Source organism: Megascapheus bottae, chromosome 9 (assembly GCF_031878675.1).
Source record: "Megascapheus bottae isolate mThoBot1 chromosome 9, mThoBot2.hap1, whole genome shotgun sequence".
Taxonomy (NCBI): domain Eukaryota; kingdom Metazoa; phylum Chordata; class Mammalia; order Rodentia; family Geomyidae; genus Megascapheus; species Megascapheus bottae.
In genome coordinates, this window is record NC_143517.1 from 59,476,133 (window position 1) to 59,500,184 (window position 24,052).

The following is a 24,052-nucleotide window of genomic DNA, read 5'->3' on the forward strand; positions in this document are numbered from 1 at the left end:
TGGTAACCAATTATAAGAAAATTTTGATACGTCAGTTTGTTTATTTGAAATAGGAAAGGGAAGAGGGGGGAAACAAGATGATTGGGAGAGGGTGGGGGAGGGAAATGGGAACAAAAAAATGAGAAGGGATATCAATGTGTGAAGAGTAATGCCCCTACTACTTGACGAATGCAACTGTGACCCTTCTATATATTACCCTGACAATCAAAAAAAAAAGAAATAAAAAAAGAGACAGGGTAGTTTTTGAAAAAAAAAAAGCTGGTTAGATTAGATCTCGGGTTTTTAAATAATTAAAATGAACTAACAGTTCGGGGATTGGGGAGAACATACGAAGCTGTTTAAGAAACACCTTCAATGATCAGCAGTAGGAAAATACATTTTTTTAAGAAATAAGTGAAATGTTATTCTAGAGAGAGAGAGATAATTATTCTCTTATTCTCAGGACAATATAGAGCTTTACATTGGGATTCATGTTTTACAAAGTATACTGCCTACAATTTAGAAACTGGGTTTTATGAAGGAATTTGTATATAATTTACGTTATATAGATGTTGTATTTGCCAGATCTTTGTAGCACCATGCTCAGTTACCACAGACAAACAAGGGACTATATACTTTTGCCTTGCAAGTGTGATTTTAACCACTTCCAACCTACCGTGCTCTACTCAACCAAAATGCTAGCAAGCACTCGCAGAGTTTCTAATTCTAGAAAACTTCCAAGTCTACGACAGTGGTTTAGATCAGGAGAATGGCACTAGTTTGCAGGGGTGTGTTCAATGTGGGAACCTTCAAGAAGTATTTTCTTGGGGAAAGTGTATCTATAGATACCCAGAAGGAAAAGGCAAGGCTAAGTATAATATACCAATTTTAACAGGAGAAAAGATGGGCTCTCCAGGGATGCATTTCCACTCCAGAGCCCTCAGTGGAGAATTTTTTGAACTACTTGGGGACCAGTTAGACAAATATGAGAACATTTGTTCTTCCTCTATTGGCACAAAAGCACTGAACAGTAATTTCCAGTTACCCACCAGGAAGAGCTTCCCTCCTCCCACTATGACTACCAATGCCGGCCCATCATAGAACAAACCAGGAGCAAATGGAAAAATGTCCTTGAACACATTCTTCAAACAAGCACCAACAGCTATATCGTTGCAAAGCTATGGTTTCTTGATGAAATCTTAAAATACCACACATCAATGTTCTAGGAATCCACACAGAATAATTATAATGCAGATTATATATAGCCACTTACTTTGCTTAATATTGATTTCCATTTTTTCTTTTTTATTGTAATTAATAGAAGGGTTACAGTTACATTTGCCAGACAGAGCATGAATTACTTCACACACATTGATATCCCTTCTCATGCTTTCGTCCCCATTTCCCTCCCCCGACTCCCTCCCCTCATTTTGTTTTCTCCCCTTCTCTTTCCTATTTCAAATAAACAAATAATCATATATATAATATATCAGATAACAAGGTAAGATACTGTAACAATATGAGAATAGCCAAGGGACAACAAAAGAGATGAGAGATAAAATAGTACATTAAGGACAACAATCACTCATTATATGGCTCTTGTTTCCATATCCTGAAGGTCCTTTCATTTAGACTCATCCTATCTGGCCTCATATATCTCAAATTATCATCATTTTTAAAATTTTAATGTATATAGGGGTTACAGTTATAATCGCCAGATAGAAGATACGTTACTTCTTACACATTGATACCCCTTCCCCTCATTTTCTCCCTCCTATTTCAAATAAACAAATAAACATACACATAATATACCAGGTAACAAAGTAAGATGCTGTAACAATATAACATTAACCAAAGGTAGACACAAGAGAAGAGAAAAAAATAGTACATTAAGAACAACAGTCACTCATAAGTTAGCTTTTGTTTCCATGTCCTGGAGGTCCTTTCATTTAGCGCCATACTATATGGCCTATGTATCTATGTTTTGCTCTATTGTAAATCTCTGCTAGGAGAGCCCAATGTTTCTACCGATTATGACAAATGAGGGAAACCATTGAGCCTATGTTCCTTTGAGTCTGGCTTAATTCACTTAATATGATTTTTTCTAAGTCTTTCCATTTCCTTACAAATGGGGCGATGTCATTCTTTCTGACAGCAGCATAGGATTCCATTGTGTATAAATACCACATCTTGTTGATCCAGTCATCAACTGAGGTGCTTCTGGGTTGGTTCCATATCTTTGCTATGGTAAATAGTGCTGAATTGAACATCTTTGTGCTTTAATATGCCCTTGTTTCTGGACAGTTGAGTAAATGCCAAGTAGTGGAATTGCTGGGTCATAGGTGAGATCCATGTTTAGTTTTTTGAGGAACCACCATACTGCTTTCCACAGTGGTTGAATGAGTTTGCACTCTCACCAACAGTGTAGTAGTGATCCCTCCTGGCCACATCCCCATCACCATTTGTTGTTACTGGATTTCTTGATCATGGCCATTTCTTGATCATTCTAACTGGAGTGAGATTGTCAGAGTTGTTTTGATTTGCATTTTTTATGGCCAGATATGTCAAACATTTCTTCATGTGTCTATAGGCCATTCTTATTTCCTCTTTAGAGAAGTCTCTTTAAATCTTTAGCCCATCATTTAGTGGGATGGTTGTTTCTTTGATGACTTGTTTTGAAGAGATTCAATTTTTTGAGCTGTTGATATATTTTAGATATGAAGCCTTTGTGTGTTGTATGGTTAGTGAAGATCTTCTCCCACCCTGTAGGCTTTCTAGTTAGCTTGCTAGCTATGTCCTTTGCCATACAGAAACTCTGCAGTTTAATGCAGTTCCACTTATCCAAACATTCTTTGATTTGTTTTGTTTCTGGGTCTTTATTAAGAAAGTTTCCACCTGTGCCAAGGAAGCCTAGTGTATTTCCCATTCCTTCTTGTAAAGTTTTTTAAGGTGTCTTCTTTTACCTTGAGGCCTTTGATCCATTTGAAATTAATCCTAGTATCGGGTGACATAAAAGGATCCAACTTTCGCTTTCTGCAGTTCTGCCAGCATCACTTGTTGAAGAGGCTGTCTTTTTTCCATTCTGTTTTTTGGCTCCTTTATCAAAGATTAGGTGGACATCAGTCTGTGGGTTGATTTCTGGGTCTTCAATTCTATTCCATTGGTCCTCAGGCTTGTTCTTGTGCCAGTACCAAGATGTTTTAGTTACTATAGCTCTGTAATATAGTCTAAAGTTTGGTATTGAAATTCCTTCTGCGCTGTTTTTTCTAAGAATTGTTTTTGCTATACAGAGTCTTTTATTATTCCATATGACATTTTGGATTGCTTCTTCTATTTCCTGAAAGACTGACTTTAGGATATTGATGGGCATTGCATTGAATTTGTAGATAGCCCTTGGCAAGATTGCCATTTTCATAAAGTTAATTCTTGCAATCCAGGAGCATGGGAGGTTTTTCTACTTCCTAAGTTCTGCTTTAATTTCCTTTTTCAGGTTTTTAAAGTTTTCGTCATAAAGGTCCTTTACATTCTTAGTTAATTCCTAAGTACTTTATTTTCTTTGAGGCTATTGCAAAAGGAGTTGCTTTCCTGATTGTTGTATCACTCCTCTCATTGTTGGTATTCAGGAAGGCAGTTGATTATTTTTTGCCAGTCCTGGTCTTAGGCTTATGGCCTGAGCACTGTCCATGGATTTTCTCAAAGCTAGAGATCTACCACTTGAGCCTCAGCACTACTTCCAGCTTTTTTTCTATGTATGTGGTACCAAGGAATCGAATCCGGATCTTCGTGCATGCTAGGCAAGCAGTCTACCACTAGGCCAAACTCCCTGCCCCAAGGCAGTTGATTTCTGAGGGTCAATTTTATACCCTGCTACCCTTGCCAAAGTTTCAAATCAGCTCAAGCACCTTAGAAGTGGTCTACAGGGTTGTTTAAATACAGAATCATGTCATCTGCCAAGAGAGAAAGTTTCACTTCCTCTTTCCCTATTTGGATCCCTTTTATGCTTGTTTCTTGACTTATTGCTCTGGCTAGGAATTCCAATACTATGTTAAAGAGGTGATCTCCATATGTGAACATTTGAGATAAGTAGGTTTCCCTTTGTCCTATGTCTCCAACAAGTGTGCTGTTTTCCCCATCCTCTCTCTGGTTGATTTAGGATGAATTCACAAACTCTTAGGACTCCTCTTGCTTTTTGTTCTTGTGTAAATCAGAAGCAGCGTCTTTTTGGAGGGAGATGGATTGAATGGTACCTCTGGGAACTGTAGTCTAAATGGATAGATAATTCAAGGTCACACCTCTGCGATTTAAAAGAATCAAAGGCATTTGTTTCACTTATGGATCTGCAGTCCGGCAGGGCTCTGGAGGCCAGCATGGTTTTATTCTACCAGCATCTGCTAGGGCAGCTTGAGCAGGTGTCACAGGCTCTGCTTTCAAGTGGTGTACCTACATAGCCGATGGACAGCCTTTGTTTCTTGCTTGGGAGTCAAGCTTATCATAAGGCTTTGTCGTAAGTTTGTTATTGTTGTTGTTTTTAAATCCTGCATGGTACCCTCCTAGAACATGGTTCTTTTGGTCCAAGAGTTCAGAGATTACATGATCTTTTAATGATCTACTCTCTGTGATCACACAGTAATTCCAATGTCTCTGTTATTCTGCCTGCATAACTGAAATTGAATAAAATTAAATTATATCTATGCAGACATTGTAGTTATAGTTAAATGCCTGTCATGGCTTGTGTTTATTTGATAAGCAATGTAGATAGGACATTTCCTACACCATCTAATGGTCTACCAGACGACTCTTTTTTTTGCCAGTCCTGGGGCTTGAACTCAGGGCCTGAACAATGTCCTTGGGCTTTTCTCTACTGCTTAAGCCACAGCAACACTTCCAGCTTTTTTTATATGTGGTACTGAGGAATCAAACCCAGGGCTTTGTGCATGCTAGGCAAGCACTCTGCCACTAGGCCAAACTCCAGGCCATAGACAACTGTTCTAGTAAGTCACCAGGGCTGTCTGAAGTTAAGAGCCATATAGAATGGGAGATATTGTGGCCATCTTTAGAAAATAGTTTATTCGAAGGAGAGAATATTTGCAGAAAATAGGACAAACATATATATATATATATATATATGATTACAGCATTCAACAGATGCTTTTTTGAAAAATAGTCAAGAGGAGGAGAGACATAAGAATATGTGCACCTACTATCTGGCGAATGTAACTGTAACCCCTCTATATATTACAATTAAAAATTAAAAAATATGATTGAGGGGGTGAATTTGTCCAAATTGCACTATATACATGTATAGAAATATTACAATGAAACCTCTCTATATTGCAAATGTATGTAGATTCTAAAATTTAAGAAAAGTTAAAATAACATGGGGAAAATTTAGCAACTGTTAATATGTATTTCAGCTGAACTCATATCTACACAAGCAATTCTACTAGGTTTATAATGCATGGATATGTACTCATCTACCTACACACAAAAGAACCAAGATTATTGTCATGGTACTTTTTGTAATAGCTCCACATTGTAAGCCATCCAAGTGTCTCTAGTTGTAAAATATTCAAAGGAGGAGAATTACAAATCTGGTATGTTTTAACTCTTACAAGAAAGCTGAAAAAAAACCTTAAAACTTTACTTCTACAAGGCTATTCTATACTTATTAAACTTTTGTGAAAATTAATAAAGACTATAAACGCAAAGGTTTCTAGTATATAGGTAGCACTCTACAGATATAGGTACAGGATAGGTAGGTAGTGCTACTTTATAGGAAGCACTGCTCCTTAAAAACAATAAATGGGGGGCCTGGAGTTTGGCCTCGTGGTAGAGTGCTTGTCTAGCATGCACAAAGACCCAGGTTTGATTTTTCGGTACCACATACTTAGAAAAAAATTCCAGAAGTGGTGTGATGGCTCAAGTGGTAAAGCTCTAACCTTGACAAAGCCAAAGGACAGTGCTCAGGCCCTGAGCTCAAGGCCCAGGACTGGAAAAAAAAACAAAACAATAAATGCTATAGAACATTCTTTCTAACAAGTGGATGGATAAACTTATCTTCCCTTTTGTCTGCATGTAGAAATCTACCAATCAATTTAACTTAATGAGTGGCATTCCAATTTTTTAAATTTTACCATTTCCCACAGAAAGAATGCTTTTTAATTATTGAGCCCCTATTTGGAAAAATAATATTGAGAACTCAGAAAAGGAAAGGTAAATAGGGAAGGATGGATGTGGATACCAGAGCATCCAGTGGCTTACCTAAGTGACCTACCCCTGGTGTGGGAGTAGCAACTGAGATTCTCTTGAGAAAATGACACCCACATGGTATCCCAGTGTTCCAAGCTTCAGAGAAGGAGGGAGACCACAAGTATGACCTTCCTGTTGGTATTTGGGAGCTTCCACTTCAAGTCCAAACCAGAAGCAGGAAGCTCAGTGCTTGCTAAGCAAGAAAAGGGAACAGACTTGAAAACACTCCAGCTTGAGGCTGGTGCTAGAATAATTCTTCCTTTGTCTAAGGCATTGCTTTTATTCCTGCCAACAATTCCATCCCACCAAAAGGGAACCAGTCTCTTTAATAGAACGCAGGAAAAATATTTGAAACATTTACTGTGTGTTGGGATCCATACTCAGGTGTGTCTCTCTAATCTCAGGTCTGTTCTTTCATGTTAGCATTTTTAAATCTGGGCTTAGGGAGCGAGATAGATAGGATACAAGGAGTGAAAGAGAAACAAATACAGATTTAAAGCATGTAGTTCAAAGCTGAAGGATGTTATGCTTTCTTCTATTTTAACAATTGAGGTAAACCTTCCTGGAAGAAACTATAACCAAAGGGCCAAGGAAGGGTAGAAATAGATATTCTAATAGGGCAAAATGGCATTTGTGAATATAGAAGAAGAAAATGTACCACGATATATTTTAGGGAGAGTACACCCTAAAATAAAAAACTAGAAGTATACTGGTTTATTAAACACTTTCTATGACCTACGATCTTCAATAAGGTCATTGGTTTTCCCTAACCAGGGAGATTAAGATGACAGCAAATGATCTAAAGCTACAAAACAGTGAAGCTAGGTTCCTAGCTATATAAGACAGTTCTTATAGAGTACTCTGAAGGAGACCAGCAGGGGCCTTAATTACAGTTAGTAAGTTGACTTTACTTTTTTGAAGAATGATTAAAACATGATGTCAATATGAGATTGAGATTGACTTTGCTTCTGTGATTAGCAGGAGAGACAGAGACCAGCTAGGCTAGGGAATGAGCTACAAGGAATCTCAGGTCCTGAGAGATAATACTCATTTTATTTGCAAAATTACTCAGAGGTGGTATTTGTAGTCTTAGTGGCCTTTCTTAGTCACACTAGAAAACTGGAGCAGAGGTTTGAATACAAAGTCAGCCTCACAATCAGAATCAGAATTAGACTAGCCTTGAGTTCCTTACATTCTAATGATGTTCATGTCACATCTTGCAAAGCTCTACAAAGCATCTCATCCTCCAATTTCAGGAAATAAAGTTAGGAAATCTGAAAACATAGTAATTCATTCTCCCCTTCCATCTGGAAGAATTTTCTTATTTGGATATTAAGTATGAAAAAGATCTCCATGTTTCCATATTCCTTACAATACACACACCATATGACACACAGCTAGAAAACCTTATGGAGGTTTTAACTTGCTGTTCATGCTCTCTCCTCCATTCCAGACAGTGCTTCATTGTTTTCATGATCCTCTGTATGCCCTCCCTTCTTGAAAAAGTAAGATATCTTTGAAGGAGGAAATTATCTTTCAAAAAAATCATATAATAAAGTATATTTACCTTAGGTTGCTTCCAGCTTTCAATATTATAAACAGCAATCTACATGGTTTTGTACCTAAATTGCCCTGCATATTGACCACCTCCTATTTCTCGAGATATGAAATTACCATTATCTAACACTTTAAATCCTTCAAACAATTTCCTGAAGTGTTCCCAAAAAGGTTACATTTTTTAGACCCATTAACAAATTAAAATAGTGTCATATGATAGTATTAAAAAGAGAGTTAGAGATTACTGCACTCTAAATTTTGACATAGGAGGGCAGCTGTTCAGCAGGCAAATGACCTACTGTTGCAATTGCTTACACGCGGCTCTCCATCCATCCTCTGTTCCCGTCCACTCCATACTGCTGACAATTACAATTTTGAGGCGCTTTTCGAGTGAGCTCCCACATGGGCTGGGGGCACTGGTAAAATGGTGAAAGTTGGCCGAAGGGAAACCCCAGAGTGTTTCTACTCTCATGCTCTGTTTCAGTCAGCACCTCTGCTGTTGATTCTGCATAGCCTTCAGACCATTTGTCCCTCTTGGATATAACATCTCATGGTAACCCCACCAGATACGATTCATGCCTGGCTGCTCTGGCCCCTGGCATAGGTATATCATTTCTCCCCATGTCCTTTTCAGCACCGCTTTTCCGTTACTGCTTTTTCGTTTTTTTATTGTCTGGTACAGAAGGGTTACAGTTACATTCATCAAGTAATGGCTACATTATTTCATTGTTACCCCTTCCCATGTTTTTCTCCCACTTTCTCTCCCTCCGCCCCCTCTCACTCATCTTGTTTTTCCTTTATCTTCTCTTGTTCAACTGAAAAAAATAAACATACATACAATATGCCAGGTACCACACAGTAACAAAATGAGGTAAACCATAAGGGGAAAAGAAGAGAAGAGAAATAACTTCATATGGTACATTAAGAACAATAATCACAACGATAAACCTCTCATTTCCATATCGTGGAGTTCATTTTGCTTTTAGATTTCCTAGTCCTCATCTTTTTTTTGTCTCCACAACCCTCACAGTAGCTGTGTATGCACTCACTTCTGTTTGCCTCCCTTGTGTAGAGTCTGTTTTCCTGATGGTTCCCTATCTGGTTACTCTTAACCTAAATCTGCTAGATCACAATGTGGCCAAAGGACGTAGTTTTTCTACTGATCACACAAGAAGTATTGGTGCCTAAAAGGTGTGAGGGAAATGGAATAGGTAATTGCTAGGCAAGGACAAGAGGGTGAAGTATTTTGATGCTGTGAAGGAGTCAGACATGGCTCTAGTGAACAAGGTATTATTTAAACTATGCCTCAAGTCAGGAATGTATCCAAAAGTTTGCCATTCCTATGCAGGTTAAGATACAATTCTAATTACTGCATCTGAATGGACTAAATTCCACCCCTTCTTTTACTGACTCTAGGTATCTTCACGTAAATGTGAGTGATTAACATAACTTTTTTTTAACTTGAAAATTGCCAAGTCCATATTATGAGCAATTAGAATACTCTTAGAGTTCTTTAATTTGATTTTTACTATGGCTCATGGTTTGATTTTTAATTGCCTTAGGGGAGAGAACATTTAAAAAAAAAAGATTTAGAATCTCTAAACATCATCATCTACTTTAGGAGGGATAAGGGAATTTTTTTTAAAGTCCCAACAGAGTCAAAAACATTTTCTAAGCTAGTGGTCTCCTGCAATCCCTTCAATTATGTAGTCCTTTTCTAAATCCAAGGTCAATAAAGTCTCAATAAGAAAAAGCCACATGTTTCAATCCTGTTGGAAGTATTCCACACAGCCTGTCCCATCTCAACCTTTTCATTCTATCCCAGGGGTCTTTTCAAGCATATTTGTAAAACTGCTTTCTCTACTTCATGCAAAATGAACACTCTGTAAAAGAATTCAAGCGACCTTTCCTAGATTCCTACCTTCAAAAATAAAGCATAAATATAGCTTTCTGTATTTCTTCCTCCTAAACCTACATTCAGAATATAATTGATTGATTCAAGTGTTCAAATGCTTGCTTTCACTTTCCCATAACAGTAAAAAGTGACTAACCTAAAAGTCTAATTGACTGAAAGGATCAGTTTTATTATTATTCACTACTCACCCAGAAAGCTGTGCTTAGAGGCAATTTGACAGAGCTATCCTTTGAAACTGGCATTTTCTAAGGAGTCTCCTAAATTACAGTTGGGCCACAAATACAACAGGTTAAACTAAGGCAGCTGACAAATTACATAGGTGAAAAATGACGAGAGGATATTTCCACTCAGGCATGTAAAGATTTCATCTCCCAGATTAAAAACCCAATACACAATGATTGTGACAAGATAATGGCTTGGGGAATGCTTGGAGATGGGGTTCCCAGGCTCTTTTTAAGGAACTGGTCTGTGGCCTGTGAGGCAGGTGTTTCACAGTGGGGGCACGGAAGAGTCCTTTCCACCAGTATCAGGCCAGCTGTGAGCTTATCTGTGGCATCTGGCTTTCAAGGAACGGTTCCCCACAGCCTGCCTTCAAATGAAGAGGGGGATGCTGAACCCCATGGGAACTGTACCACATATTGACAGGAGGAAAAGGAAATGTCATGAAATAGAAACCAGGGCCAGGCACCCTGGCTGTATAAAGGACAATAGTAGTAGATAACAGTCTGTGGATGACTTTGTTCTCTGTCCATCAGTTTGACATGCACTGCTGGTATCCTGGGTCTCTCTTTTTTTCTGTTCCCTTATCCACATCTATTACCTATTACTTCTATCCTTAAGTCTTCATCACATTGGGTATATTAAGAGCATCCAACCAAGTCTCTCAGCACCTTTGTTGCTGCCTTTTAACCCAACACCCAGGGATCCCTTTTACACCAGAACAGGACCTCTCTACTCACACACAAGTAAACCTCTCCAATGGCCACACCTTGCTCTCCAGATCCAGAATCTCCAGATTCTCAAATATTATTAAGTTCATTTAAGTTCAGCCACGAAATGGTTTCTGTATACATCCTCATCTAAGTTTCCACATGTCTTTCTCATAAAGCTAATCTTCCAGTCATTATAATATACATAGATCTCTCTCTCTCTCTTTCCCTTCCTCCCTCCCTCTTTCCCTCCCTCCCTCCCTCCCTCCTTTCTTCCCAGCCCTCCTGCCCCATCCTTCCCTTTGCAAATGTGCAGCTCTGCTTTGGAGAAGTCCAAAGATCTTAGAAAAATAATACTTTCGACACAGTAGCTCCCCGCTGCATATGTCCTAAAAGAGAGGAAGAGAGAAGCTGTATAACATCTTATGGCCTGGTTTCAAAGTCTCCTAACATTGTTTCTTTAGCATTCTAGTGACTTCAGTGCGCACATGAACCTTGTCAGTGTCAGTGCTTCATCTTGATGCAGGTGGTGGGATTCTGGAAGGGTCTTGAGAAACAGAAATGTTGAATCCATTTGGGAGAAATGTACCTTGCCACAAAAGAGAAACTTGATTATTTTTTTCTAAAAAAAAGTTTTTGACTGAGAAGATTAGTAAAATAAGAAAAAGATGGATATAGGTTCAGAGTAAAGTCTCTTTGACATAAACTTGTGCATGTACCACTGGAAAGTGGCGTGGTTTGAGAACTTACCAACCAGCAATTTAAGAATTCCTACTTTTAAGCACATCCATGGAAAGAGAGGGTCTCTGTACTATGGTCTCCTGACCAAACCCAGTCCAGTCCTGTTTTTGCAAGGCCTACTGTGTAGTGGTATCTCTCTACTCTGTGTGACTTTCTTTCTTCATGAGAAGAATCTGAGATTCTTTTTACAAAATTTAAATTTTAGTTTTTTAATTGTCAGGGTAATGTATAGAGGGGCTACAGTTACATTCACCAGATAGTAGGTACATTACTTCTCATACACTGATACCCCTTCTTATGTTGTCCCATTTTTCTCCCTCCACCCCCTTCAAATCACTTAGTTTCCCCCTCCCTTTCCTATTTCAAATAAACAAATAAGCATATATACAATATACCAGGTAACAAATCCAGATACCATAACAATATGAGATAAACCAAAGGGCAACAAAGGAGAAGAGTTATAACATAGTACATCTCTAGGATATGGAAACAAGAGCTTTATCTTGTGTGATTGTTGTTCTTAAGAAACTGAGATTCTTAAAAAATTAGAGACCTCTTCCACACATGGCAAGGTAAATCCTACACTTTCACAAGATCTTCTTTGGCTTTCTATAGGAACATGGAGAGTGCATAAAAGTTTGCCTTTACTCCTGGTCAGTGATAAATATCTCTAAATTTATGTCTTTAGACTTTTCACATTCTACTTATTCTCTCATTTTTAAAAATGTTGACTTTAAGTATTGTTTTTCCAGGGAGTTCCCCCAGACCCCATTTAAAGTCAATTCCCCACATGCTGGTTCCCTCATTCCTAATCATGGCATACTGGATCTCCTCTACTACTCATCGCTGCCATCTGTTATGGTTTCACTACTTTGTTTTCTGATAGGTTCTCCCTCTATGACATAGAGTACACATTCCATAGAAGCCACACTTCTCCTAGAAACAGTATTTATTTCATGTTGCTCAACGAGCATGCTATTGTGTTCAATGATTAGATTTAGGAATGAGCCAGTGTCGATCCATGTCAACTTTATCTGTCCAATGAAGAGCTTTAATTACAGCATCATCTAAAGTCAGCATCTCTGTCTCTCTTTCACAGAAGATTGGTTTATGGAAGCTAGGGTTTTTGAAGGCCTGTGCTAGACAATTCAGGAATGAGTTTGTTACAAGTCTGGAGATGGAGGCTGAGACCTCCCTGCACAGAAGAGGATGAGTCAGAGCTGGGTCTGCTGGCTCAAAACTGCTTTCTCTCACAGAAGTGGCAGCTTTCTGAGCTTCACAAGGATACTGTGACTTGCTATGGGAAGATGGCAGAGAGCAACAAGATTAGAGGGTGCTGATGTCAACGGTCAATGATAGAAGTAAAAAAGCTAACTGGAGTGAGGAGCCTGTTTGTTTCCCATGGCCTTGAAACTCTGGGGACATTTCCTTTTACATCTTATTCCTAAGACCTGACATTTCCAATTCAGAAAATACTTCATTTTCACTATTTCTTAAGAAAATTGCTGCAAGAGATCTCTCCCACTCAATCCAGATTATTTTCCAGAGGAAATACATGTTGCTCTAAAAGGCAACGGTTGGCTTGGCTCAATGCAAAGTATTATTTTATATGTTAAAACGTACTTTGAGCGATTTATAAAAATGCACAGGGAGTGAACTATGTGTGACAGTTTTGAGAGCATTCCTTTTCTACTTTTTCCTGTGCTTCTCATAAAAAAAAAAACTTTTTAAAGAATGGTTTTAGTAAAGCTCGGACTTTGACTTCCAAGCAGCCATCATTTTTAAAGCTCTGCAGGCCTGCACTTTCTGGATATTACTCAACATTAGGCCCTCTCCATCATTTGCCATCACTACATGCATCAATCAAATGATTAGTCTTCTTAAAGATGTCCAGTGGTTTTTTAATTCTCTCTGAAGCCCAACAGAAGGAGCTGTACATGTGAAAGAGAGCCAAACTATTGATTTATAAGAGTGCCTACTTTACACTCAAACAAGATATATAGAGTCATTTTGAGACAATTTTTAATTAGATCAAAAAATGTTGGTTCCATTGTAAATTCCAGAGAGGGAGGGAGAAAGGGAGGGAGGGAGGAAGGGAGGGAGGGAGGGCGAGAACTAGAATATGTATGCATTCCAGTCACACACTTTCAGCGTTTTGTTTAACTTTATACAAGGCATTTTTGTAAAGTTTCTGCTGTTCTGGATACTTCAGTTCATAATTGGTTCACATATATCACTTGTAAGATGTTAAGGGCTAATTTTACTTTGATAAAATGCAGCAGGAGGCTATAAATTTTTTTAAAAAATTATGAGGATGGTAGAGTTCTGCCCATGCAGGCGAACCCTCTTGAGCCTCACCCGTCTTCAGGTTCTTATGCAGGCTCTGATTAATGTGAAGTCTTGGCAAAGTATCCATGTCATACCTTCAGTGGTACTGGCAAAAGCTGGAAAGACAATCTGTTGAAATAAATAAGCCAAGGCAGGTTGGTGCTGGTGATGTCTTTATGTCCTTCCAAAAGCCTCTGTGGCTAGCAGTAGGATTTTGATTGCTATAAAGGATGTCAAAAACTCTCTGGAAAGAAGAGTGAGAGGAATCAGAGGATAAGGAAGAACTCTACCAACAGAACATGGATGGAGAAGGGAAAACAAATCTTCCTTCAGTCATCATCTCCAAGGAGACAGAACAGCTTAGTGATTGGAGAGAGCCAGGATGTCAAGAAATGGAGTCATTTTGACCCTGAGGCTCCTTTTTTAAATAATGTCACCGAGTCAGTCAAAAACAGTCATAGCAATATCTGTATCATTTTTCAAATAACTTTTTCCAACTTGAACTATGATTATTCTTAAAATCATTATGAAATTATCTCCTATCTAAATAGCAGCTTTATGCAAAGAAGTAGAATTCATATAAAAGACAATGGTGGGGCTGGGAAGTTTGGCCTAGTGGTAGAGTGCTTGCCTAGCATGCACAAAGACCTGGGTTCAATTCCTCAGTACCACATACATAGAAAAAAAGATGGAAGTGATGCTGAGGCTCAAGTGGTAGAGCGCTAGCCTTGAGAAAAGTCCAAGGACAGTGCTCAGGCCCTGGGCTCAAGCCCAGTGACAGGCAAAAAAAAAAAAAATTTAAGACAATGGTGTTCGGAATAGGTTCTCAACTCTTGCCACCTATAAGACATTCAATTCTGGGTGGGTCTTCTTGTCCTCTTAGCCTGGTTTTCTTCTACTGAATGAGGATGGTTAAAGCAATTAGTGTGCAGCATAATGTATTTAGTATAATTCAGGAAGAAAGTGAGTGTGGAATCAAAATTAGCATCCTTATAACCAAACCTTCTCAGCTATTTTTTTGTTTTGTTTTTGTTTTTTTTTGACAGTCCTGGGCTTGAGCTCAGGGCCTGAGCACTGTCCTTGGGCTTTTCTCAAGGCTAGCACTCTGCCACTTGAGCCACAGCACCACGTCCAGCCTTTTTCTATGTATGTGGTACCAAGAAATAGAACCTAGGTCTTCCTGCATGCTAGGCAGGCACTCTACCACTAGGCCAAACTCCCCGCCCCCCTTCTCAGCTTTTTATTGATGATAAAGAATTATTACTATCCAGTTACTATAAAAACCTATTCAGCCTGACACCAGTGCTTAAGCCTGTAATCCCAGTTACTCAAGAAGTCAGCCGGGGCAGAAAAGTCCATCCGACTCTTGTGTCCAATTAAACACCAAAAGAAACTGGAACTAGACTTGTGGCTTAAATGATAGAGTGCAAGCCTTGAGCAAGACAGCTCCACAGCAGCAGCTAGGACCTGAATTCAAGTCCCAAAACTGGCACCTAAAAAGGAGAGAGGAGAAACAAAGACAGAGAGAGAGAGAGAGAGAGAGAGAGAGAGAGACAGACAGACAGACAGACAGACAGACAGACAGACAGGCAGAGAGACAGATCTATTCACCACTTTGCTCAGTTGAGTTTTATACTTGTGATTAGATAAGTTAAATTCAGTCTTGAATTTTCAAGGAAAATATCAGTTAAACTCTGTAATTCACAGATCACATATCACGATTATATCAACTGATTAAGAGAAACAACTCTGTTTTAAGAATGAGTCACTAGAAAGGAGTTGTGCTTCTAATGGAAATTATTTAGAGATTTTCTTTCAACTCCTGTGCCATGCTAGACTTTTGAGGAATGTAGAAAGGGGAAATTGAGTTTGTATTGATTTCTTTCAAAATGTACTCAAATTCAAGAAAGACAGAAAGAAAAGAAAGAAAGAAATTAAGGAAAAGAAAAGAAAGAACGAACGAAAGAAAGAAAGAGAAAGGAAGAAGGAAAATGAAAGCTTGCTTGAGCAATTCTGTTTTTAATGACTAGACATAGTCACTTCCCCAAAGAAACAGAAGCTACAAAAGAGGCTGAAGTCCCCTAGCAGCATTACCACAGAGGAAGCCATCACGGAACAGAAAGAATGAACAGAAGGAGCACTACCCTTGGCTTTCCATTACTGTGGAAGGATACTTGTGAGAACCAGCTTATGACAAGGACAGGTTTACTTTGATCCACAGTTGTAGGGGTTTCACTCCATGGTCGATTGTGATGATGTTCTTGGGTTTGTATCAAGACTTCACATCGTGTGTAGAGCATGTGGGAAAGGACACAATCCACCTGGTGGCAGCTGGGAAATATAAGGAAAAGGAGGGGCAGCGTTCCAACATCTCATTCAAGGATTTTTTCCCCCAAAATAAATGTAACTTCCTTCCACTAGTCCCCTGCTTCTACATGTCCTACCACTTCACGACGATGTGATGGACTGGAGACTCAGCTTATAGCACATGGGCCTTTATGGTGTCAAGTAAGGGTCAAACTATAGCATATGCAGATTCACATCACTCTGTACATTTCAAGTTAGGAGGCAGTCTCAACCAGGAGATTTGTGTATTGACCCATTCTGAACTTCAAGTGTTAAGGACAATTAGCTCCTGCCCTCCTCAGTCTGCTCTTCCTACCTCTCACTGTGATGCCCTCATCTTGGATGGTTCTGAAGCTTTCTCATTGGGGAGGAAGAGCATTCAGCATGGTCTACATCCTCTGCATCGTCCTCTCTCTTTTCAAGTGGCTTTATTGCTGCATAGAGATAGGAATCTTACCTTTCTCCTCAGTCAACCATTCCAGCTCCAGCTATGCAAGTTTATCCTAATGTCGCTACTATGATCTCTGCCTGTGGTTTTTACTGATCCTAGCTACACCACTGGGGAAAAAAATCGAAGTAGAGAAATGCCTTGCAGATAATAGTGCAGCTGCAAACCCATGACAACCAACTCTTTACTTCTCCTAAGAGAGTTTTCCATTTATTTTTATGGGTGTGTACACATGGATTTACATTTGGATTCATATTTTAAAATGCATACTTAACTTTGTTGTTATAAAGTACATGTTTTCCAGCATAACAAATGACAAGAATACAATATTTATTACAAATGCAATATAGCCAATTGATTCACACTGAATGTTTTCAATTATTTTTACTGAACTCTTAATTATAGCTAGCCCACTGTTTCAGTTGACAAATGAATGTTGATTGCTATTTTCATTTATGCTAATAACCGAGACAAACATGAAACAATAAAACATCTTAGAATTCCTTTATCAATGACATTGAGTGGCTTCTTAATTAAATCCTAGTTTTCAAATACTGGAAGAATATTTACTCATTTTTGGAGCTACTCATGTGAAATGGCTATCAACATCACAGGCATTTACCTCAAATCTGCATTTCTAATTTTTCCTGAGTTACGTAAACCAACTAAACAACAAACCAAGACCTCATTTGTAGCATTTGCTAATTTTCATGGTGTATATACTCTAGCTTAGCAAATACCAAGCAACCAACATGCCTTCACTGAGCTGAAAAGTGGAAAAACACATGAAAGATGATGCACTAAGTTCTACCACACACATACAGTGGGCATAAATAGCCCTAGAGTAAAGAAGGAGGCCAAGTGCTGTGGCTCACACTTATACTCCTAGTGACTCAGAAGGCTGAGAAGTGAGGATTGTCCTTCATAGCAAGTCTGGGAAATAAATCCATAATAATCTTACAGTTGGGCTGGGAGTTCAAGCCGTGGGATTAGCAAAAAAAATATCTTACAATTAAGCAGCAAAAACAAAACAAAACAAAACAAAACAGAAGCAGGGTGTAGTTCTCACATAATAGATCACCAACCTTGAGTAAAAAAAGACTGAACATTCTGTGGCTGGAAGTGTGGTCTAGTGGTAGTGCTTGCCTACCATGTACGAAGCCCTGGGTTCAATTCCTTGGTACCATATACACAGAAACAAACTAGAAATAGTGCTGTGGCTCATGTGGTAGAACTCTAGCTTTAAGAAAGCCCAAGGACAAGCCAGGTGTGATGGCTCACACCTGAAATTCTAGCTATTCAGGAGGCTGAGATCTGAGGAACTCGGTTCAAAGTCAGTCTGGGCACTGAAGTATGTGACTCTTATCTCCAGTTAACCACTAGAAAACTGGAAATGGCACTATGGCTCCAGAGGTAGGGAAGTATCCCTGAGCTGAAGAGCTCAGGGACAATGCCCAGGCCTAGGGGTAGGGTAGTAGTCTTGAGCTGAAGGGACAGTGCTCAGGCCCTAAGTTTAAGCCCCAGGACTGGTAAAAGAAAAAAGAAAGAAAGAAAAGAAAAAAGAGTGACAACCCCTGAGTTCATGTCCCAGTACCTTCACACACAGATACACAGAAAATAAATTAAATAAAATAAGTAGCAAGTAATGAGTTCCAAATGTGTTTTCTTCATGATTTTAATGTAATATGTTTAATTTGAACTTTGTACAATTTCACTGTCATTATACTATCCGAGCATGGTAAGCATACATGTAAAAATCCTGAAACCAAGTTGAAAACCAAAGTGTACATATGCAAACATCCTTGCTAAACATTAGTCCCTGTATGGTCCTGTTTGTCCTGTTCATTTTGCAAATGGGGAACTGAGGTTCAGGGAGACTTGGAAACAGCCACAAATCCAATAATTTTTCTACTTTGGATTCCATCAGCAGAGCTATAGATTTGCTTTTCTCATGGTTGTTTACCCTAACCTTCCCTAAGTGTCTTGTCAAACCTTTCCAAACCTTGGCTACTTTCCATGCTTTATAGAAACAGTAATTCCCAAGTAATAAAATTATTGCAAGGGAAAATAATATATCTCACCATGCTTGTCGTAACCATAGCAGCTGATATTTAGTGGGGAAAGTTCTATAACAGTTGCTATTAGTAGTAAAAGGTCAGTACTAGCAGTAGAGGAAATTCTAATCTCAATTCCACAGAGAAGTTTGTCTGCAGTTTTTGCATTCCACTGACTATAATCACCTTTAAACTATACAACCAATGTTTTTTCAAAAACTCAATATTCATTTTGTGCTAGACTTAACACTTGGAGCTAGGAATACAAATCTTTTTTTAACTAAGAGCAGGTATCCTCTTTCATGTAGCTATGCACTGATAGACTTATCAATTAGGACTTGTGTTTTCGTTCTGGTTTTGCTGAACAGTCCACATCTGGGAATTAGATTCAAGTCTGAGTGTTGCCTTTCAACAATGTCCTTGGCGAACAAGAATGTGTGTATAGAAAAAGGAATTTGGAAATGATAGCAATTTGAGGAGGAAGTGGGTTTATCTATCCTGGAGGAGAGAAGACTATTAGATGGAAAAATCACATAAAGCTTTATTTGACTATTTGACCATAGTGGAAGCTACAATTTTTCATTTATGGTCTTACAGAGCTACTGTGAAAATAAGACAAAATATTGAAGGAACGAATACGTTAAGAGAATGAACACATGATCCACAAGAAGATGCAAGGCACTGTTTACATAAAATTATACTGTAGTTTCTTAAGGCTCCATTTTCTCTTTGGTAATAATAGGATGAGAGCAGTCTCCTTGATAAAGATTAAAGTCATAAAACAGAAGCACTTGGCACAGAACAGCACAATCTGTCTGAGTAGTCACTGCTCTTGTCACTGGCCTCTCACTGATGCATTACTTGTGTCTCTCAGATAGATGGAGGGAAATAACAGGATGAAGCCAGATAGTATGATGTGAGGTTTATGTAAAGCAGAAAAAGGCACAGATTGTAAGCTCTGAGTTTCACATTTTTTGGAAGAATAAAACAAGCACATAGAAAAAGTAATATCGTTAGAGAATGACATATTCAGCCAAATAACTTCTCTGTGATCTTTATGCCTTTGGGCCGACGAGAATATTCACAAAAACTATGAGAACATCACACTGACGTGAAAATTCAAAAACAGAGAAATCGCTTCTTTAAATTCAGCTGACATTGAGCTCTCATTTCAGTGTGTCCTTGATAGGCCACAAAAGTTAAATCTTGATTTTATTTACTATTTACTTACTGTTTATTTACTCGTTAGTATTTTATTTACTATTTAACAATTTCTGTTTCTTTGCCTAAGTAATAGCAATGCTATAGTCATTGAATTCACTAGAAAACTATGTGAGAAAAGTGTTAGTTTAACATGAGTCAGTCTTAGTGTACTCTGAGATTATGAATTATTGGGCTAGGAATATAGCTTAGGTGGCTTAGTGAATGAAGCTCTGGGTTCAAGTCCTCAGTACCACATAAACAGAAGAACCAGGAAGTGGTACTCTGACTCACGTGGTAGAGTGCTAGCCTTGAGCAAAAATGACCTCAGAGACAGTGCCCAAGCCCTGAGTCCAAAACCCAGGACTGGCAAAATAATAATAATAATTCTCAGAGATTATGAATTATCTTCTTGGTCAAGTATAAACTGAAAAGATTTCCAACTTTATCTGACAAATACAGACTAGAGAAAACACACAGACAATCCGTGGAAGAGACCCCACATATCTTCTCTTCACACTAGACTGCTCCTCTCCCTAACATCTGTAACACTGAGGGAAGAGTGTGTATTTAACAGATGGTTGTTGGGGTTATAGATCGGTAGTCATTACAGAATCCACCTGGGGAAGAACACGCTCTCTCATAAATGGAGCCTGGAACAAGCCGCTGAGGAACAGTGTGGAGGAAACGGAGCCCTTCTGATTGCATTGATCACTGGTGGTGATGGTGTATTTTTGAAGTGGCTTCCTGCAGCCTTCGCAGGCGTTCAGAGAGCCATCTGAGTGGGGGGAACTGCCACCCATAGCCTCTACAGGGCCCCTAGCCTCACAGTGAGGGGGACCTCACAGCTGTCGCAGGCCTTGCTGCAGACAAGATTGCACCAGGGTAAAGGAGCAGATAAAAACCACTGACTTATATCTTTGGTTATTTCCAAATGATTAGGAATTTCTTGGACCAGAAATTGCAGGCATAATGTTTCCTTCTGGAATAGCAGAAGTCATTGGGCCTTTCTCTTAATTCAGAGGGAAATAAGATAATTGGCTACCTGGAATGTTTTAGTGCTTCTACATATGCTGTAAGCATTGCCATTCACACTCTTTTCTTCCCAGCTGTCTTCCCCACTCAGCCTTTGACTAGAGTGAGCTTCTTTGCTAACTGTTGATTGGCCTTGTCCAGTTGTAGGCAACAGGCATAAACAGTTGGAAAGGAGAAAGGTCATCCATCTTCCTGCCATCTCTCCAGGGGTCTAAGTCCTTCTTCCAATAAACAAAGCCCTCAATGATCAATAATCTCTATAGTCCAACTGTCTTCAAGCGCTCAGGGGCAACAAAACTTACAGGCTTCTGACTCTCAAAAAGACAGGAAAAGGTAGACCTAAACAAGTAAAACAAAAAGGAAACAAACATCACATCAATATTATTATATACTGTATTTGTGAAACCATTTCAAAACTGCAGATTCTCAACCAATGAGGGAGGAATGACGACATATCAACAATAAAAGAAACAAAGCTGGACAACTACACACCATAAACCAAAGTTAGATCAAAATAGTAATGAATTCATATTTGAAAGGTAAAATTTTTAGTGTACTTAGATAAAAGAAAAGGGGACAATCTTCATTATCATCAGTTAGAAAATCATGCATATGACATAGAAAAACATCAACTAACAAAAAAATGGGGTGGACTTTGTCAAAGTAAATATGTATGTATCACAAAGTGCAGATGCATACTTACATAGATATATACATAGACACAGGGATAAATAGAGGCAAAAATTCTCAATTAAGAATTTTCATGTTTTATATATATACACATATATAAGTATATTATTCCAAAAATAGGAAATGTATTTTTTAAAAGAAGGGAAGAAAAGCAAACACAGAGGTTTTGCTTCTTCCATTATATTGTTGGCAAGCAAATCTACTGCTTCCCTCTGCATTAATTAGTCTTTACTTCTGTTCATGGAGACTCTGGATGAATGTGGGAATCCAAGGTCTTTGGTACACTGTCGCAACCTATGCTCTGAAAACACTGAAGCAATGCGGGATTCACTTTCAGCCAGTCTTTGCTCAGTTTTCATTTTGATCACCAGAGAATGTGAATGCTCTGTCATTATAGTGTTTTACATTGCATTACTTATGTATTTACTTAATTTTTCCTTTGATATGTATATTTTTCCTACTGATTTGTAAGTATACTTTACATAACCTAAATATTATTTTTCTGACACATTTGTTGCCTATTTATCACTTGTCACAAAGTAGCATGTCCATTAAAATATGCAAGAATGCTGTTTTATGTATATTATTAGTCTTTACTTTTCTCTCCTTACATTATTTACTTAGTACACAGATTTTTATTGTGGACATTTTAGAGGGGTGTTTGTTTGTTTTATGGTGCTAAGGATCAAACGTGAGGCTTCACACATGTAAGGTATGCACTCTACCATACATTTCTTGTATTTTTACCAATGGTATTCTTTACACTTTTACTCTTTTACTATCTTCTTTAAATATTTTATACATAGAGCTTATTTCTGTATATGGTAAGTATCAAGAAATATTTTTTCCTATTGTAACATAAATAAATAATATTTAATATTCCTACTTGTTATTTCTCCTACCGATTAAGGAAAAATCTCCTTTGCTGCAAAATTTGCCTTGGTTGTTGTTTTAGTAATGTATTGCCACTGTGAATATGACATATATAAGAATAAATAGAATATGGGTAATTTAGAAATTGTCAGAAGAAAGAATAAAAAATATAAAAGTGTAGCATGTCAATTTTGGCCACTGAAATATTAACAAAGTCCAAAGAGATACAGACACTAGAAATTAAGAATGCTTCAGTTCCTCCTATTTAAGTAATATGTGATTGGAGCGGCTGTAAGACATGCATATGTCTGTTAACGTCACAGAACATGGGTTTTATGTAAGAAAAATCTATGATAGGTAGCATTGACACACTCAATGTGTGTCAAGCTCTGTTCTAAGCATTTTTCGCTTATTTTATAACTGTTAATATTCAATCCCACTCTGCCTTAGAACGACCATAGAATTAGGAAACTAGGAAGTTGAACCAGAACAATTTAACAGAGTTGCTCTCCTATAACACAGAGATTAACATGATAGAGACTATGCAAACAATAAAAGAATAGCCACCAGATGCTGGTGGCTAACACCTGTAATCCTACCTACTCACAAGGCCCATATCTGTGGATCATGGTTCAAAAGTAGTAAGTCTATGAGTCTCATCTCCAATTAATCACCTAAAGTCCAGAAGTGGAGCTGTGGCTCAAGTACTAGCTACAAGCCTTGAGCAAAAAAAGCACAGAGAACAGTGCCCATGCCCCGAGTTCAAGCCCCAAGACACACACACACACACACACACACACACACACACACACACACACACACACACACACACACACACAACTGTTAGACTTTATTTTAGGATAAAAACAATACTAGAGTCCAGACAAATAAGCATTTTTGATGGGTCCACTGAGTTATATGTTCAGTGAGCTAAACAGCCCATTGATTGGGTTGGTTTTCCTAAACTGCTTATTTAAAAATGAGTAACAGCAGGATTTGGGATTTGTTCACACATATCTACAATACAGAATGAGATAATGTGGTATTTAGCAAATGTGCATAATTCTTATGTCATTTCCATAAACCCTTGGAGGTTGCTAGAAGCCTCTTCCCACCACCTGGAGTCTCAAAGGAAGTCCTTCAGGTCTGCAGTGAGATAGAGCCAGCTCTGCCAACAAGCCCACAGCTCTTGCCTGGCAACTCAGTGAATTCAGTAACTCAGTGAAATAGAAAAGTCTAGGCTTAGATGGTAAACTACTATGGCAAGCAATCAGAAATAGCATCGGCATCATCAGTGATCTTATAATGCCCTGAGACTGACTTCTCCTTCACCTTCCATCTTACGAGGCCCAGGATGAGCTTCTGGCTGCTGTGGTCACCGTGATGAGCTACACTGATAAACCAATGTCCTCATCATTCCTCTAGAATGTCGACTCCCAATGTTTTTAATAAATTAATGAATAATGAGTAAATAATATACTAAAATGAAAATATTCAGAGGTTTCCCAAAATTTCACGTCTTTTCATTTTTTTGCACATTATAAGAGAAAGTCAAATCAGAAGATGGAGCCACAGAAGCTCACACACCTGCACACACTGCTACTGCCTCACAGCTATATGGAGAAGGGCCGTCCTTTCCCCATTGTTGTGGTCCATTTTGTTCAATTGTCTGTCTGACACCAGTTGGGGTTTTTTTTTAACACTTATT